The 20,698-nt window shown below is 36.3% G+C and overlaps 1 non-coding gene across 1 annotated transcript; it reads right to left on the minus strand.

Annotated features, from left to right (window-relative positions):
* Positions 1 to 209: 209 nt before the first annotated feature.
* Positions 210 to 373, minus strand: LOC143643097 (U1 spliceosomal RNA). The gene has a single exon (XR_013156134.1). It is a non-coding gene; the product is annotated as a U1 spliceosomal RNA (small nuclear RNA).
* Positions 374 to 20,698: the final 20,325 nt, after the last annotated feature.

Genomic DNA, 20,698 nt, shown 5'->3' on the forward strand with positions numbered 1-20,698 from the left:
CATAAAATAATCACTCACATTTATTCCTCTAGCTGGAAAAATCTTCCTTTTTCTCTTGGTCTAGCAGACTTCTGTATTCTTCATATTTTATCTTCCTCTGAAAAGCTTTTTCTGACTCTCAGATTAAATGCACCTATCTTACTTAGTAATTACAATGAAAGCAATTTCACATTTGCTTATATGCTTAATTAAATTTGACCTTTTTTCTCCAGGGGAGAGCGCGAACACAGTCTCTCACTACCACAAATTATGCAGTCAAGTTTCCCACATTTGGGGAAATCGCAGGGGTCAGCACATCCGTAGTGCAATGGATAAGCCTTGCCCTGGGAAGCCCACCTATGTGATCATGGTATCTCCCCTGCCAGGTAAGTATTAAATTTGACTTTTCTACCAGGTAGTAAGCTCCCTGAGGGCAGAGACCCTTTATGATTTTGCTGGCAATTGCATTCTCAGAATTTTAGCATAATCCTTGCTGTAATTTGTGTAATCAATAAACATTTAAGTAAATGGATATCGATAAATAATCCATGCTGTTTATGACAGGACAAGCAAAATTGATTCCTCCATTTTTAAGAATTTAAACAGCATCACTATCAAGCAGTGAAAGAAATTAGTCTAAATTTGACTGTTTCTCCTTCACTATCTACTCTTTTTTGAGAGAAATAGTAGTGTTTCTTTTAAGCATCCAAATTATGGAAATAAGGCCAAAGAAAACATACACAGAATTGATATACTCAATTTGGGGTTAATCAGTATAATTGAATTTTGAAAATTATTCTGACAATTAAGTTCATAATTGAATTATTGACTTCATATTCTACAAATATTAATATATAGTACCAATAATCAAATAAATATTTTCTGTTTAACATATATATTTTGATTTAGCATCATGGATGCTAAATAAAATAATTTATGATCTAGGGTTGTTTGAGGACTATCAGTGTTTTCAAAAAGCATTTCCTAGGCAAAGGTTTCTGTATCATACAGGGAAAGCCTTTGAAAATATCGATTTGTGGTTACCATGTTCACAATGATGTGTCTTTTAGTGGAAATATCATCAGTCTTCCAAACAGCTGCATTACCTCCTCCTGTTTCTAGTAGATTGTAAATACCGTTTCTTGAGGATGGAATCAGGGTCTATCACTTTGCTCGTAGCATCAGAGGCCTGGCTGTCAGTGATCTCCTACCTCAGCACGGCCTGGCACAGCCCTTGTGCAACGTCAGTTTCCCATTCAGAAAATTTGCTCATTTGGCTTAACTGTATTTAAAACTGTCATTTTATAACCAAAGCATGTTGTCACAGATTTAAAATGCTTGGGATGACAGCATTGGATGTCTTTGCTTAACTTTTTAAAGCATTCAGATTTTAGCAATCTCTAAAACGCACTGTGTGTCAGATTCAGACTTACTTTTGGCATCGAATTGTCCCTGAATTAGAAGCTGCGTATTTTCTAACTAGAGGTAATCATTTTCTACAGGAAATAAGCTTATAGTTTAGACTAGTTTTCCCCTCAAATGTAGGGAGGATTTGTATTCTATTTTATTACGCTGATTTTTCCCTTTTAACTGTACAAATGAACTGCCAGTCCATTGTATTACTTGCTTTAATTTCCCAGAAGTCATGCTAACTCTCCTACTGCTTTGGGTAGTTTCCAAAATACAATACTTGAATTAAATATGTCCCCAATAGATTTTATCCTTTAACTATATCCTTCTCTTTCTTTGTACTGCTATTACGTAAAACATCTGGATGACTATTATATTTCATAGCGTGATCGTTATTTCCTGCTATTTTTGTCTTTTCTACTTGAAATAGAGTTTCTTATTTCTCTAGCAGTTTGAGAATTCAAGTCCATTAGTTATAAATGCAAAAGTGGAAAAAGATTTCAAGTAAAACATTTGAGTACAGAATGTTACTATGAAATATAACATGCTTGGAGTACTTGTCCATTTTGTTCTGCTTTGTTAGACCCATGGGGAAATAATTTGTGCGTCTAAGTGTATAAGATATATCCATCCAGAAATATAATTTTTCAAGCGTTTTCTGTGAAATTTTTAAATTAACTTTTAATTTTAGAATAGTTTTAGATTCACACAAAAATTGTAAAGATAGTACACAATTAACATATACCCCAGACACAGTATATCTATTATCAACATCTTATATTGGTATGATGCACTCGATACAATTCAGTGTTGACACATTGTCATTAACTTAAGTCCATGTTTTATTCAAATATCCTTGAATTTTACTTAATGTCCTTTCTCTGTTCCAGGGTGCCACATTACATTTAATAGTCATATCTCCTAAGGCATCTCTTGGATGTGACAGTTTCTCAGATTTTCTTGATTTTTGGCAGCCTTGATAGTTTTGAGGAATATTGGTCAGATATTTTGTAGAATGTCCTTCAATTGAGATTTGTCTTATGTTTTTCTCATAATTAGACTGTGTTTATGTCTTTTGAAGAGAAAGGCCACAGAGATAAAGTGTTCTTCTCATCACATCATAGCAAGAGTACATAGTACTAACCTGACTTGTCAGTGTTGATGTTAGCCGTGATCACTTGACTGAGGTAGCATTTGTCAGTTTCTTCCCCTGTAAGCTATATTGGTTTGCTAAAGCTGCCAGAATGCAATATACCAGAAAAAAATGGCTTTTAAAAAGGAATTTATAACATTACAAGTTTACAGTTCTAAGGCTGTGAAAATGTCCAAATTAATGCACCAACAAGAGGTTACTGTCACTCAAAAAAGGCTGGTGCCATCCGTGACACCTTTGTCAGCTGTGAAGGCACATGGCATGTCTGCTAGCTTTCTCTCCTGGCTTCTGGTTTCATGAGATTTCCCTGGGGACATTTTCCTTCTGCATCTCCAAAAGTCTCTGACTGTGGGTTCTGAAATTTTCCCAAAATGGTTCCCTCTTAAATGACTCCAGTAAGCAACCCCAACATGAATGGGTAGAGACACATCTCCACACCCACAATTGGAACTGGGGGTCTCATCTCCATGGAAACAACTTAATCAAGAAGATCCCACCCAACAATATTGGATGAGGATTAAAGAGCATGTCTTTTCTGGGGTACACAACAGTTTCACACTGGCACAAGGTTACTTGTTTTTCCTCCATTCCATAGTGTATTCTCTGGAAAGACATCACTATGAATAGCCACACTTAAGGATGGGGAATTATGCCCCACCTCCTTGAAGACAAAGTATTTGTATAAACTATTTGGAATTGTTCTGCACAGGAAATTTGGCTATTCTCCTACATAATTTATTTATTCAATCAGTTATTTCTATCAGTTTGGACTCTTGTATATTTATTTTATGCTTGGATTATAATCCAATACTCTACTTATTTGCTAAAATTGTTCCAATTTTAGCCATTGGGAACTCTTTCATTTGGCTTCCATGTACCTTTGATAAACCCTGCCATTGTGAGGGGTTTGCTTTGTTTTATTGATCTATTTATCTATTTATTTATCTATCTATTCATCTATTTATTTATTTATAGCAATTCCTTGTTTTCTGGTTCCACAGGATGCTCCAAGCTTTTTCGGTATATTTCCTGCTTCAGTACTAGAATCAGGCATTTCTCTAATTTATCATTTACCAAGTCCTGGTTCCTTTTATTGGACAGTTATATTAGAGACCAAGATGTGGGTACAGGGTGTTCTAGTATATTTTTAAGCTAAACAGAGGACTATAATATTTCTTGAGCTTCTGCTATAATTAAGCCAGAGTTCAGCAAATGTTTTCTGGAAAGGGCCAGAGAGTAAATATTTGAGGTTTTGTGGCCATACCGCCTCTGTCACAACTATTAAACTGCTGTTGTAGCAATAAAGCAGCCATAGCTGATACATAAACAAATGGGCATGGCTGTGTTCCAATAAAAATTTATTTACAAAAGCAGGTGCTGGGGGCAGTTGAAAGTGGTTCAGTGGCAAAATTCTCACCTGCCATACCAGCGATTTGGGTTCGATTCCCAGTGTCTGCCCGTGCAAAACAAAAACAAAAACAAAAAACAGGTGCTGGGCTGAATTTGGCTCCCAGGCTGCAGTTTGCTGACCCATAATATAATTGGGGGTCTGAATGTGTAGTTGAATGTGTGACTTCTGTGTTTGTGATAGAGAGGGAAACAGAAAGAGAAGGAGGAAGAGTGCAATCCTTAGATTGAGTCAGGGATTGAGATCACTTTGTCTGATTATAAAGCCAGTGTCATTTTTCTAAAGCCCTACTGTCCTACAGTCAATTTTTAAATTAATTTCTAGTGCCTCTTTGTCTCTTCTTTTCTCCCAATTTCAGAAAGCAGTAGACAATTTTATATATAGACTAATCAGATCTTGCCATTGCTATAAATGTAACAATGAGTCTGGCTCTCCACGTTTTACCTGGATATAGATCTCATTTAATTTAGTCATGTACTGCATAGCTATCAGATACAGTTTATTAATAATGTAATCAACCTAGGCAAGGAAGCTGTCTGCTGATATGTGCTTTGGAAAGAGTCATTCAAAGTGAAGACATTTTCCAGTCAGCATGGTTCATGGCCAGCCATCCATCAATGCTACTCTATGATGGGGAGCCTCTGGTGTGCCAGCAAGCACAGCACAGAGATGACAAATCCAACAATACTCTTCTCCAGAGACTAAGAGGAAGACAATGGCAGAAAGAAAGATATGACTGCTTTAAGATGGAATTAAACCTTAAACAAAGGGGAGAGTGAGAATTAACAAAAAACCATGAGACCCTGATGTGAACCAGACTAGATCTCTTAGATCACCTTTAGATCCATTGTTGAAGCAGATACTTCCCCTCCTTATCTGTTTGGTCTTAACTGGACCATTTTTCAATTATTACCCTATTTTAAACCTTGATATACACAAATATTTATATAAATTTATAATTTTGTTTGTCAAATTCATTGATCAAAGTTTCCCCTACCATGGCAGTCCAGCTATTGGAATAAACTAAATTTGCTTCCACTGTATAAAACAAGGTTATCTGTGTGGTATATATTTTCTCCACCAAGCTGTTATAAGTCATAAATAATCAATAGAGAGCTGGGAAAAGAGAACATATTAAAGATAAATCACCCAATATTTTTAGACACGTTTGCCTTATGTAAGACACACGAACTCTCCTATTATTGATTCTACATTTTTCTAATTGTTCAAAAGCTATTCTCCAAAATACCAATGATCTTTCTTAGACTGGTGTCAACTGAGTTAAATCTTTCCTCGCATTAAGCCATTGATCAGTGAGGGAGCTAAACCTAGAGTGCAGTAGTTAGATGAGACAACAGTTTATATAACTATTGATCATTTGTTATATATATACCTCTGGGCCAAGGACAAAGTTTGTAAGGATGACTAGAATAGTAGATTAAAAATTTGGGGCAGAAAGGTTATATTCTCAATTTTTTTTTTTTTTTGGTCTTAGGAGAATGTTTCAGAGCTTATTAATACCATGAATAAGAGTAACAGCTACATCCATCAGGCAAGAAAACAGAAACCACTCTAGATATTTCAAGTGTAGAGGGTTTAATGAAGAGAATTAGTTACAAAGCTGTTGGGAAGGACAGGTGAACAAAAGAGCTCAGAGAGCCATCCACTAATCCATAGCTGCTACTGCTCTGAACACTGGCCCTGCTTCAACACTAAGGTGCTGGAGGTCTCCTTGCTGCTGCAGCAGAGTGGGAAGCTGTAAACCACACTTCTGCAGAGGAGGCCACATCCCACTGCTGCTACTGCTTCTGCTAACAGTATCTCCATGAGCAGGGAAAAATTATGTCTCTCTCTTCTGCCTATTTTCCAATCTTCTGAATCCAACTGTGGTAGTTACATTCAGTTGTCAACTTGGCCAGGGGAAGACACCTTGTTCTGTTGCTGTGGACATGAGCCAATGGTAAGTGAACCTCATCTGTTGCTCCTTTACATCTGCAGTGGGCTAGGAGGCATGCCTGCTGCAATGAATGACATTTGACTTAATGGGCTGGTGCTTAAATGAGAGAGTGCAACGTAGCACAGCCCAAGTAGCTCAGCATACTTCATCTCAGCACTCGCAGCTCAGTTGAGGCCTTTGGAGATGCAGAAAGGAATCACCCCAGGGAAAGTTGTTGGAACCCAGAGGCCTGGAGAGAAGGCCAGGAGAGATCACCCTGAGTCTTCCCAAGTAAGAAAAACCTGAGATGAAAGTTAGCTGCCTTTCCTCTGAAGAACTAATGAAATAAATCCCCTTTTATTAAAAGTCAATCCATCTCTGGTGTGTTGCATTCCAGCAGCTAGCAAATTAGAACACCAACTAACAGGATACATATAATTTGAGGGCTACCACTTCTACAATTTAAGGGTGAGCATAGGCAGGAATTAGCTGATGCCAACAGAAAAGTCACTAATTTAAGTATTTTTATGATGGATAGATAGATAAATGATAGATGATAGACATTCATTTAATTCTCATAACAACCCTATGAGGTTGGTATACATTATCCCTGTTTTACCAAAGGGAAAAATGAGACTTAAAGAAGCTAGGTAATCTGGCCAAGTGCATATAGCTATTATGAGGTGGAAGCAGGATCTGAAATCAGGCAATCTGACTCCAGAGTCCATATTTATAATCACTATGCCACGTACAATTCAACAAGCATAGGCTCTTTGGGGCCCCCATTCATTTGTCCAAAGGAAAAGTCTGGTATTTTCCATGGTCTCCTTCAAACTATTTCTGATTCATATCTGCTCAGCTACTTCACATGGCGTGCTCTTCACTTGCCACTGCTGTTCATCCATCTATTTAGTGCCCCTCTCCTCTTCTTGTCATTTTTGATTACTATAAGTAATTCTTCTGGGCTCCCTTCCCCAGTCACCTTCCCTTGAGCCACTGCTGCTACTACTATACTGGCTTCAGCATGACAGAAAACACTGCTCTTACGCTTTCTCTCCATGCCTGCATGAAACCTCAAGCAGCAGACCCTTTCTTTAATTCTCTCACCACAGCTAGACTTGGTTAAAAATGTTACTGAAGGCTAGAATTAAAGAAAGGCTACCAATAAACAGAAAATTTTACAATTATGATGAAATCACGTCTGCTTTTTAAGGGCACTGGTCTGGGCCCATCCTTGAAATGTCCTGGCATCATTTCCAGCCTGTCTCCATGTGTCTGAGGCCAGATTACTCTAACCACTTTGAATGCTTTTGGGTCTGCTTTGGACTTGCTAGAGTCTTAGCCCACTGCCTCAGTCCAGTTAGGGGAGTTCCACTGTCATCCCAACTTAAGACTGCATTTCTAAGACTTTATTTCCTTTCCCTTAGGAAGAAAAATTGTCCAAAATTTGGGATGGATGCAAAAGATGTCTGCATGTCCCTTCAATGGCATATTAGAGCACTAGCTAACAGGTCTTCCCAAGGATTGTCTAATTCCCCGAGAAAATGCCATTTTGTTTGATTTACTATTTATGATTGATAGGATCATAGATTCTGGGTAGTTATGTTGTTGTTTAGCAGATTGTTAAATTACAGATAATTTTTGTACAGCTGAGACACCGATGCTTTCTGTTAGATAAAAAAGGTAATACCAAAGGATATGTTGAATTGACCTGTAGGACTTTAAGGCATCTTGTATTTAACACTGTCATTCCAGCATTTATTTTCTTTCTGTGACTATACATACTTTGGTCTTTCCTATACTCTTTTTTTGAACCAGTTTTAATCTTTGGCTTAAGCCCCCATTAACATTTTTGAAATGAACATAACTTTATGCTTTTGTGAGAGTTATTATCTTTTTAACTTTGGGAAAATTGTATTTTGATAGCCTGGTTGGCTTCTCCACAGATAAGTAGCAGTAGAAATGACCACTCTGTCCAGAACCAACCTCGGTCTGAGGTTTACACCCAGCTTTTGTGTAGGTGTTCCAGGGACCTGAAAATGTTAGAGGGCAGGTCCACATACACTGTGACTAAATATTTTTAAATTATGCATTAAGCTTGTAGGCTATTAATTGAAATATGTTCTCTTTTTCTACCTTGCTAAGTAATCCTTCATAATGAATAAACTGTAAAATATGTATTATGATTTGGTAATTTTATTATTGAAAGTCAACAAAATATCAAAAATCATGGAATTTAATTATTGTTACATATTTATGGGTATTCTATTGAGGAGACAAAAGTATTTGAATGAGTAATTAAATCTGCATGAATTATAAATTACTATACATTTGCCTCATAGAATTTATTTTTCTTCAAGATTACTCATTATGTTCTTATAATCAAGATTTTCACATCATTTGAATTCTTTTGAGAATAATTCAAATTAGATAATTTCTTTTTAGCCATTGTAGTTCTTAGGTAGGGTTTTTTTTAATAATATCTATTTGGAAAAATTTTATCTGATGAGGCAGGAGAAACTGTAATTGTTAATGAAATTATAAAGCAATACTTATACTTGGAATTACTCCATAAATTTACATATTCAAACACTGTAACAGAGGTTACACTTCACAAAGCTATTATGAAATATTTAATTACAAAATTTTCTATTTATAGTACCCAGAAAACAGTAACTATAGAAATTACTTTCTGTATTATTTTCAAATGTCTTCTGCTTTGTAATCATGCAAATATTTTCATGTTCTTATTCCAATTTCTTTATATTTTATGGAGATATCAGTTTTACTGCAGATTCTACATGCAGAATTTTTCAATTAAGAAAAATCATTTTCTCTAAATTTTGAAATAGTATGCTTTAAAATGTCTAAAATTGTAATAGCCAAACTAGGTTTGTTTATCTTTGTGTTTGTCAACATATTAATGGTAAGCAACAATTCATACCAAACCACTGTAAATAGCACAGATTTAAAATTAATTTCATTTTCTGTCAAAGACCATATTTACTTTTTTCTGTTGCTGGCAGTTTAAAGAATGTTTTACTGTTTTTATTATACTATTCAGTTATTTATATTGAGTCCAGTGTGGGTTTTTAATACATGATAAACATTATTTTTCTGCAATTAATGTTTCTGCAATTAATATTGTAAGCATATATACAGCAATAAATATTGAGGAGCAGCTATATAAAATTATGGTCAAATTCTAAAATTACTGATCCTCAAATTCTAATCATAGCAATATAAAAATTTTAATGCTATTTCAAAGGTACAATTCCATACTTATACATATCCCAAGAGATTCTCAGATCTATTATGGAATTAGTGAAGGAGATAGAAAAATCTGTGTTAAAGAAGATTCTTGATACTTTGGACTGTCTGGGGAAAATCATGGTCTAATTTACATCATTTAACAAGATAAGATATTGTATACTATCTGTGCAATAAGAAAGTCCACAAATCCCTCCCCCAACAGAGATGGATCTTGAAGTAGTCCTTTTACTGCCAGCACTTCTTGAGTGTTGGGTGTGGTTTCACCATTTTCTCCTTATTTAAGAATCTTCTTTCATTTTCCTTAACTCTTGTAGGTTATCTTATTTCAACAACATATAGTTTGTATTTCCACTGTGTGTTTCATAGTGGTCATAAGGTAGGATTTCAGTATATATTTCACCAAATGTTTCAAAGAATGTTTGAAACCCTTGACAAGCCAGGCCATGTTTCCTTATAACAATTCAAAATATGCCGACACATGACACAAAACATGATCCAAGGTTTTTTTTTCTCCTTTTGATTTTACCACATTTCTTGATCATATACCTTCCTTTGGTATTTGCTTAGTGCTGTTTCATAAATGTGTCCTTGCAATCTGTCAATGATTTAAATAGAGCTGAAAATTTTAACCAGATTTTGAAATTTTAATGAATCTTATGAAACATTTTAATACAGATAAAGCTATTTTGCTTTTTAGTAGTCTGCCTAGGTGGCTCTGGAAAGATATGGCATCCTGATCCACATGTATTAGGTCTAGTCCTCCACTGTCCAATAGAAATACGATGAGCCACATATGTCATTTCTACCTACTTCATTCAAAAAGCAAAAATAAGAGATGAAATTAATTTTAAGAACGTATTTTTTGTAACTTAATAGATCTAAAAATAATGCCATTTCAACTTAGGATCAATTTAAAATATTATTAAGGCATATTACATTGTTTTTTTTTCATACTGTCTTCAAAATCCAGTATTATTTTCTATCTGCAGCACTTTGGCCCAGCTACATTTCAAAGACTCAATGGCCACATTGGCTAGCAGCTGCCATATTGGGCGGCATTCAGATCTAGACCAATCTATATTTAAATTAAGAGAAATATGAATTGTTTACTATTGAAAAGTGTTTTTCAGCTTCCATTAGTGACTACTGCAACTACTGTACATTTGCAAGTACCACTAAATCCAGGAATTGGAACAGTAGGTAAGAAAATGGACACTCAACACTACTGGGAAATGGAACTTTGTTGGGCAATACTCTACTGTATACCTGAAAGGAGGAATTTGACAAGTTAATTCATTTGGTTTTTTTTCTTACTTAAACTATTCAAACCATCCCTATCCTTTGAAGCAAGCTCTGTCATAAACTTCATAGCAGCATACATATAAATCTTTGCACTTTCTGGCAGCAGCTCCTTTGTTCAAAGACACCGGGCAAGAGATGGAGGAAAGGACTTTCTGAGGCTGACCAGTGTTTGTGGTATGCAGGACCCTCTAAAATGATGGGCCCAGGAAAAGGGCTTCTTTTGCTGAGTCTAAGGATGTGATCTTGCTCTAGGGCCTCAGAAGTTCAATTATTGTCAATACATTTCACAATGCCTGAAAAATCTAGGTTTGGGATATAGTTGTAGGATCTAAGTTCAATCTATCCCACCCCAATTTAGTTCCTGTTTAAAAGTCAGTTATCCATGACCCTTTGTGACTGAGACTTGTTTTATGATAACCGCTCAAAGAATGCCTTTACAGATACAAGACACACTTTGTTGTCGTTGGCCATTCTGTCTCTATCCTCAGAAAAAGAGACATTTTGGATAGAGGAAAAATCGAGTATTCAGAAATAGTCTTCCATTTTAAAAGTTCAAAATAATCACCCCAGTTTCTCTCCAGAACAAAGAACAGGAGGGAGAGTACTTGCTTTATTTATGTGTAACTAAATGCTCTAATAAAATGTTCTTGCTTCCCCATCAAAGCAACCTATACTTTAAAGGACTATTCAGATACCAGCATTTTTCTCACAAATTCCTTTCTCAAGTCTCTTTATAGAGTTCTTTATCTAGCCTCAAACTACAGGAAGAGTAAGATTTTTCAGAGTTGAGATTTTCAGACATATTTTGAACACCGTCTCCATTCTAGCCACTATTCTGGTTGCTGGGGGTAAAGTACACAATTCATGCTTTTGGGCTCTTAAACAATATGTGTCATTGTCTGCATTTTCTTTTTTCTTTCTTTTTTTTTTTTTCCCAAGTAAAAATCTTTCTGTAGACAATATGTCTTCAGAGCACAGAAGGATCTGTGAGACAAGCAGGCATTGCATTCATTCCAGTGCTATATCTCCAGGGTAATAAAAACTAAATTCAATTCCCTGTATTAATCTACACTCATATTCTGACTATTGATGACCTTTAGACCATGAATTGCTATAATCTAACAGGGGGCTTGGAGAACCCAGCCGGAACTCCCCTCTGACAACGTATGACAAAGCCAGAGAAGAAATAAATTCAACCTAGTAATTACAGCCACCTCTTTACAATCCCCACACAATTGCACACAATTGCGTATTCTGCTGAAGAGATCAATGAATTATCTGTTGTTTCTGATAATGTGCACCATTATTCCTTTCTGTCTCACATTCAAATGGCAGATTAAAGATTGCACAGGTAAAATTGAAGTGTACAACAAAATGGCTTTAAGACATTATTGTTAAAGATTCATTTTGCTAATTCTAAGTGACCATTCACTTATTTGCTCATTAACTGTAGCACAGGATAGTGAAGATGTGAGTGTGTTTCTGAGTTTAAGCTTAGCAGCCCAGAAAATACACCACTGCTGGCCCAGGAGGACTTATGAGAGCAATGAGATCTAATGAAATCAAGAAGAAAAATCAATAGTACTTATTCTAAATAACTTCAATCAGAGAGTACAATAAATCACTGATTTTATTGAAAATACAGTGACTATATTTTATTTGAATTAAACATAAAATCTTACTAAATATACATTCTTTAGTTCTTCAAACACAATGTTAGCCAAATTTTTACTATAATAGTTGTCTATAAATATAGATGTATATATATCCAGGACAATGCACCTAATAATATATATAAACTCTCTTAAGTAGCCCAAGGCATGTTCTTACATATTATCCCATTTGTCTTCATAATAGTTCCTATGAGGGTCAGGGGGACTTTTATTATCATCTCCTTGGAAATAGAGAATGTTAGAGAACAATAGGTTAAGTGAATTTAGGGAACCGTAAATTGAGTTATAGCTTTTAAACTCTGCAAAATAAAATCATACTTAGTTTACAATTTATTTTTAGAAGTAATGGTTTCCCAGGTGTTTTAAAGCTGATATTTATCACTTTAGACTTTATCTGATAATTGTAAAACGTAGTGGTTTTGAAACTACCCGCTGGAGGCCCATATTTTATTTCTCAAGATATAGTGCACATAAGAAAATAATGCCTGAATGATGTATGTCTAAATATTAATAGGATTTTGATCAATAATTTACTCATGAAGAGAATTCAACAATTTCTACTTATGCATGAAATACTCAGGTAATTCATTTATGGATAGAAGTAAAAAATGCAATGCACAATTTCCTGTAGAGTTTTAGTATTCTAAATATACTTCACATAATCATTCGCATTCCAATGTGTCATATTAGGAGATTTCATGAGGATGTAAAACAGCTAATACACAATTCAGATCACTTTTATAACCTTGGTTCAAATGAAAATCAGGGGGAAACAAGCCCAGTATGCTGTAGTTACAAAGAGAAACAACAAAACCCCGGACGTATAAGACAGTCTCCAACCTTGCCTTAATAGAGTGCCTGCACTTGCGAGGCAACCCTTTGGGGGTGGTTTAATTAATGCCCTAGCCTAAAGGGTATCCTTCAGACTGGAAATCTGCACACCAGTATTCGGCTCTTGCCCTCATCTCCTCCCAGTATTGATGTCTTTTCTTTGCTGATCTTAACAAATAAAAAGCTTAAAAAAAATCAGAGGTAAGATGATAGAGTCCTTCATTGACTGTCTTTGTTCTTTCTTTTCTATTCCTTTTCTTTTCTTTAAGATAGAGGGTGTGTATGAGTGATTCAAATATAGGTAATGCATAAGGATTGTCCTATCTCCTGAATATAGTCTGTAAAAGGAGGTTCTGTAAATATGCCCCTTTAGCCCTTGGCAAGGGTGCACTTATTTCTCTTGTCAAAATATTCACACTGTTGTCCTGTACTGATGTACTATAAAAGCAGCCATGGAGCCTGCAAACCTTTATCTGAATAAATGCTACAGAATGGTTTGAACATAAATGACAATTGCAAATCAATGGCAAAGGTTGATGCTTTGCTGAAGCATTCCAAATGGGAACTGGATAGTATTCAGAAAGAGGTATGTAAAGCATCTAGCATATCGTCTGATTATAACATAAAAAGCAATAAATAAATCTTGGTTACTTTTCCCTCCCTCTTTGGGTCTATAGGTGTTAGCTGAGCTGTTGTCCAGTTTGTGGGGTATCTTTTTCTGTATTAGCATGTGTGAGAGTTGTAGAAGGAGAATTTCTGTGCAATGAGGCTCAATAATTGCCCTCCTGGACACCAGTGAAAACCTCAAACTCACTATGCATTAAGCTTGTTGACCATTTAAACCACACCTTGGAGTTTTTCTAAATGGCTGTTTTATTTGCTTTCATCACAGAACAAAGTATCTTTGGTATTATAAGGCACTTGAACTTCTCATTGACTCTCAACTGTGGCTTTGATAAGAATAATTCTCCTTTTCATAAGTATTGATAAAGGCAGTGTGTGCTGAAAATGAGAATATTTTACTGACTATGATACTGGAGTATTTTTGGAGATAAAATGGATTGGCTTTACATATCTCCCTGCCTAAAATGTCACTCAGAGCCTAAAGCAGAGAGTCAGGCAGCAATGTGATTCACCACATTCCTTAAACTCATCTTTTCTCATGCAGACTCTTTTTATTGGACTTGGAGCAGGCCTGAATTTTGGTAGGGGGGGTTGAGGGTGGAACGACAGGAGCTGCTCAAGTTCTCTGTCAGGAGTCAATTTCCTCATCATTCTTCCTAATTCACTAATATCATTGAGGGGATTTTCTGTCTTATGCTACATTATTATTATTATTATTATTGTTTATTTATTGTCATAATTATTTATACCATACATAGTACAGTACGGTACTTCACCAGAAGGAGCCCACTAAGGTGCTCTGAACTGTGCTAATGATTAGACATTTCCCATGACCATCAAATCTAAAAATGTCCCCTTTCCCCAGACACTATATCACACATCACCCTATTTCATTTTCCTTGTAGCTTTTACTACCATCGGACACTTTCTAGTTCATTTGGTTCCCTGTTTGGTATTTCCATAAGGGCAGGATCCCCAATATCTGGAAAGCTGCCTTAGTTATTAAAGGAATAAAATAAGTATCTGTTGAATGAATAAATAAATGGAGAATGCTAAGGTTCTTAAGAGTTTCCTCCTCAGGAAAGTAATTATCATTGTCAAGCTGGTATGTTTAATTTAGTTTTGAATTATCAGCACATCCCTGGGAAAATGATGAAATGGCCCTGTGCCTTTTACCCCCTTTATTCTTCTGGGAAAGAAAAAAGAAAGAAAGAAAAACCAGAACAGCCCGTATCTCTTAAAATGTAGGGCATCGATCCAGCTAATCTTTAGTGCCTTGAAATAAAAGCCAAAGGAACTCTAGACTATAACAGACCTTAGAGGTTTGGCTGTAACTGAGTCAAATTAGCAATACAATGAACCAAACAAAATTCAATTAATAGCAATCGTTTTGGGAGGTATAATTATCTTTTAGAAGGGTACTGAGCTAGGAAAGAATTCTTTCACTCCTTAGAAATCCATCTTTTACGAGTAAGCAGGAAAAGAGTTAACGTCAATAGAAATAGAGAGGCCATTCCACTTATAGCCATCCAGGGTAAGCAAACCATTTTAGACTGTATTGTTGTTCATGTGGGGCACGCAGCCCGGAAGCCCTTCCTTTTCGTTCGTAGGTATAGACGCCCATAAAAGATTTCCACCAGGACACTGAGAGACTTGACCCGTAATGGCTGAGGTCAAACCAAAGTTGTAGCAAGTGATGTGAATAGCCAAATTGATCAACCTGATGAGAAAGAAAGATATGATGTGGGAATTTCCTCTCTCTCTGTAGTCAAGTTGATATCATGGAATCTTTTATTGAACTAAGAGTTCTGATACCTATCTCAGGTCCATGTGTCTAAAGAAAATATATATTTGTATTATTCAGAATATGCAAAGTAATGTTGCAGTAATAAACATTCCCCAAATCCCAATTATTTAAAATAAGGTTGATTTCTCACTTCAGTTAGATGTCAATATAAGTTAGCCCCAGAACTCTTCATATCATGGTCACACAAGTAATTCCTCAAAAGTAGTTCTGCTAACTTATAGGCTCATTATTCCAGCATTATGCTCCCGTGTTTGCATTTGCAGAGAAAGAGAGCATGAATGTCTGCACTCCTCTTTTAAATGCTTCTATCCAAAAGGCACATTCATCACCCCTGCTCACATTCAATGGTGCTAAGTCACAGGGACATTCCTAACTCCAATGGCTGTATTTTCTTCTTTTCCATCCAAGAAAGCTTCAGTAATATCTGTCACAACAGCTCTGAGTATGACAGAAGGGTCACAATAGAAACTGGGAGCAGCAGGGTAGCACAATGAAAAAGTGCATGGAAGAGAAAGCTTTTAAGTAGAAAAAAATCAGGAACATTGAGAGCAGGCAAAGGAAAAAGTATCTGTGGTACAGTCAGGAAAAAGGAAGAAATATTACTTTCAACCCTCTTTTCCTTTTCCTTCCTTTCTTTTACTATCTTTTCCTTCCCTTTCCTTCTGGTTTATCTTTCTTTCCTTTTGGTTTATGTTTCCTTCCTTCTTTCCTTTTTTCTTTCTTCCTTTGCTTCCCCTCCCTTTCTTCCTTCCTCCCTCCATTCCTCCTTCCCTCCCTTCCTTCCTTTTCTCTTTCACCCAGTGTCTTGTGTGGGACAAATATATTACTAAGAATTTGGGGTACAAAGCTTTAAAAATACTGTATTAATAATGCCTGAAGATGTTACTCTGGTCGTAGACCTGGCTCCATATGCGTCTTGGATTTTTTTATATTTATGGTGATAATGACAAGACACATTCATAAATGCTCACTTTCAGGTTAAAACCACTTAATAAAGTTCCCTTTACTGCTGTCACTCACTGAAGGTATACTGGATGAATTCCCCCAACTGAAGTAAAAGGAACTAGAAGTTTATCTCAGCAGTCCCTGGTTCACCATTGTATCATCTTCTCCTTGTCAGTGAAGAGATAGTGTTGTTATCAGCAAGTGATAGCAGCCGACACAGCAGGCAGAGCTCACATGGCTTCATCAAGCTGCTGTTGGAAGGAGACCTAGCACTTTCTTCTTTTGACCAGCTGCACAAGAGAAGGTGGTTCTTCTTCCTCAGAGATGCTCAGCAGATACACTTTGCTTCTTCACAATGAATCACATTGATTTAAATACAAACCAACATGTGCATCTTCATAACCAATAGTTTTTGTTTTGGAATCTACATGCTTCAGCTAATTTGTTTCGGTGACAACCTAAAGAGACACTTAGCAGCAGGTAAATATTAGCAGACAGGCCAGGCCTAGAATATCCCCAGAAATTTCTCTGTTCCTTTATCTATCTAACCCTATCTAAAAGAGATTACAGTGCAAAAGGTAGAATGATTTAAAAACGGAAAGCTGTAATCAAACCAAAGATCATAATGTGCTGATACTATATATTTGGGTAGTACTGAATAAAAACACGAAAATGGTAACTAATATTTTGATGAGCATTTTCTGTATGCCAGGCATTCTTCTGAGTATTTCTCATGAACAACATTATTGAATCTTCACAACAAAACTATGACAAAGATTCCATTATTATCCCAAAAGTAGCAAGTGAAGAACCCAGAAATGATGTAACTTCGCTAAGAGCTGTACAGAGAACCACATGCTATGATCTTCACCAGCCTATTTTGTTGACCTAAATACACAAGAAGCAATGAGAATAGAGGTGAAGTTCTGTCCATGTGCCCCTGAAGGAATTAAATCATAAACATTAGCAGAGAGGATACTTTGAAGCAAGACTTGAAAAGTGATCAGAAGTTTGTCAGCCACACAAGTATACCAAACAGAGGGGAAAATATGTTAGAATAAGATAAAGTTTGGAGGAAGTAGGGAACTAAGACCTAAAACATTGAATGGGTCTTATTACAAAGTGCCTTGTTAGCCCAGCTAAGGAGTGTAGATTGCAGTGTAGGTGATAAGGAACCACTGAAGAATTATGAGCAAGAGGTCATATTTGCTTATAGAAAAAAAAAACAACAAAACACCCTATGGCCGTGAAGGATGGATGGGAATACTGTAGACAGAAATTAAAACTACAGTTTAAATTCTTCAATATACTGCACAAATACAGCTATAGAATCATCTGGTTTAAGGACACACAGCTTGAAACCTAGTTCTACTACACAGACCATGTGAACATGATTTACATGTTACCATGGGAACATAATTTAACCTTCTTTGAGTCTGTTTCCTCATCAGTAAAATGGAACTGGTAATGATACTTAATCTCAGTGCTGTTTACAATTAAATGAGATGATTGCAAACCCCTTAGCATCATTCCTTGAACATAGTATGTACTAACAAATATTAGCTTATATTATTAAGTAATATATCATATAAAATATCTGCCCTCCAGTTTATTCTCAGGAAATCATAGCCAGCACACATATTTGTAGAGATATCCACATTTCTCTTTCAATCTACCTACCTCTATTGTAAACAAGGATGTAGTATAGAGAAGGAATAAGAAAACTGACTGGAAGCAAATTGAACAGAAAATAATACCCTGAGAACTCTATTTTGAAGGTAAGTTATAGAAACTAAGACCCGCATCCCCCCCCCCCATGCACCCCCACAAAGATGCAGTCCTTCCATGAGAAATTAGAGAATAAGCTGCATGGAGTCCACAGGGAGCCATATGGGGAAAGCAGCAGGGAAATTGTATGGACTGTGGATTTTCAGGGGGTAGCAAGTAGAGTCTGTTATGCTGCAGGCATGAAGATGGTGGCCACAGCAGAGAACGTGAGTGGAAAACTTTTCCCTTTTCTAGATATCCCAAATGAAGCTACAGCAATCCCAAGGCGAGGCTGATAGCAGTATGAGAAAAGAATAATGGAATTTGCCAGCTTCCTGTAACAGAGTGTGCAAATAAATAAATAAGTCTAATATGTGTGGGTAAAAAATTTTATTCCACAAGTGCTTACAAATTATGTGAAGTGTGGGTCATACCCTTCAACATTAATGTATCATTTAGGTTTCAATGAGAAAAACAAAACGAATCAGAAATCACTTCATTCTATGAATGGAACAAATTTAATACAGGGACTTGGAAGTTTGGGAAACAACTGGATATGCTGGAAGAGTAGAGGTCAAGGGAAAGTCATCAAGGCTCTCACATTCACTGTTAACTTTCTGAGAATCAGGTAATTGCAGGAAGTACAGGAAACCACACGCCACTTTTGTTTATAGCTGCTTGTAACCACAAAGCAGATCATTTGCAAGGGAATTCCCAGAAGCTATTGCAAAAACTTCACATCTGTTGAGGCCTTCATATCTTCCACTGCAACACCCAGGAGCAGTAAGACATTTTTAGACTCTTTTCTGCTTTCCAGTTCTCACACAAATGCCTCCCACTGGTGAATCTCGGGCAGAATCCTGCTGGCATGGGAAATAGAACAGAGCATAGAATTCAAGAATGGTGCTAAGGTACCGGCAATCAGAGATAATAATGGAAAGTAACTCCTACACTAATCCAGGAAGGTACCTGCTCAGCAATACCAGACAGCCACAAATTTTTCAACCTGGGGGTTTTATCTGGTCAAAGAAGCATGGAATTGATTTATATTGTTGTACATTCAGCATATTTATTTACTGTCATGTTAAATATATCTATCCTTCATGGATGAGTAAGAAGCAAATAAAAGTTCTAGTTGAAGACTCCAGGAACACAGAGAGTTTTTTCAGCAAATGATACTGGAACAGTTGGAGATCCACATGCAAAAGGATCAATTTGGATCCTGTAACTCACAAAAATTAAATCAAAATGATCACAGAACCAACTCTAACAGTTAAAGCTATAAAAGTCTCAGAAGAAAATATGAGTAAATCTTTGTGACACTGAATTAGACAATCACACAATTGTGATAAACAGCACAAACAACAAAGGGAAAATAAATTTGACTTTAAAAATGAAAAATTTTGGCTTCAAAGGATAGCATCAATAACAGAAAGGGCTACCCAAAACACTCAAGAAAATATTTGCAACAGATTTATTTGATGAGGGCTTGACCTAGGATTTGTATAGAACAATTAAAACTCAACAATAAAAAGACAAATGGCCTAATTTAAAATGGGACAAAGTTCCAGTCCAGGGCTGCTGACTCTAACTGGTGCTCTGAGGGTGTCTTAGCTGAACGGAGCCAGCCAGGATGGCCATGGAGGTGGGGTGTGGCCCCCATCTCTGCCGGCATGCTGGGCTTGTCACTTTTCGTGTTTGTTGTTCTTTAACACTGTATGGTAGTCAGCAGTCCCTAGAAGCGGGAATGAGAGTGGCACTTGCCTGACCCCAGCATTCTGGGGAAGAGTCTAAGCAAGATGGCAGGTGTGAGGGGCCTTCACACTTCATTCTCTCCTTTCTACCTATCACAACATGCAAAGCAACTACACCTGGAATTCTCCAAACAACTTTTATTACTTCAATGTCTTCCTTAACCCTTTGGATCAATAAGCTGCCACAGAATAAGATTCAAGATTCAATACAGGGACTGCTTTCCTTTCTACTCTCCCACTATAAAAATATATATATATATATTTTTTTAAATAGGCAAAAGATTTGACTAGACATTTCTTCAAAGATGATATGCAAATGAAAAGATATTCACAAGATAAGATGCTCCACATCATTAGATATTAAGTAAATGAAAATTAAAACCACAATGAGATACCATTGTATACACACTAGGATGACCAAACACAAACAAAAATATGGTAATAGCAAGTATTGGCTAGTTTGTGGAAAAACTGGAATCTTCTACCATTGCTGGTGGGATTATAAAATGGTAGAACACTTTTAGGAAAACAGTTTAGCAGTTTCTCAAAATGCTCAACATATAGTTACCATGACTCAACAATTCCACTTCTGTACTCAGGACGATTGAAAACATATGCACATCCTAAAACTTGTATACAAATGTTTATAGTGGCATTATTCATAATAGCCCCAAAGTGGAAACAACTGTTAACTGATGGGTGGATAAATAGAATGTGGTATATCCACAAAATGGGGTATTATTCAACCATAAAATAATGAAGTACTAACACATGGTACGACATGGATAAGTCTTGAGTGTATCATGCCAAGTGAATTAAATCTAACGCAAAAGACC

Source organism: Tamandua tetradactyla, chromosome 7 (assembly GCF_023851605.1).
Source record: "Tamandua tetradactyla isolate mTamTet1 chromosome 7, mTamTet1.pri, whole genome shotgun sequence".
Taxonomy (NCBI): domain Eukaryota; kingdom Metazoa; phylum Chordata; class Mammalia; order Pilosa; family Myrmecophagidae; genus Tamandua; species Tamandua tetradactyla.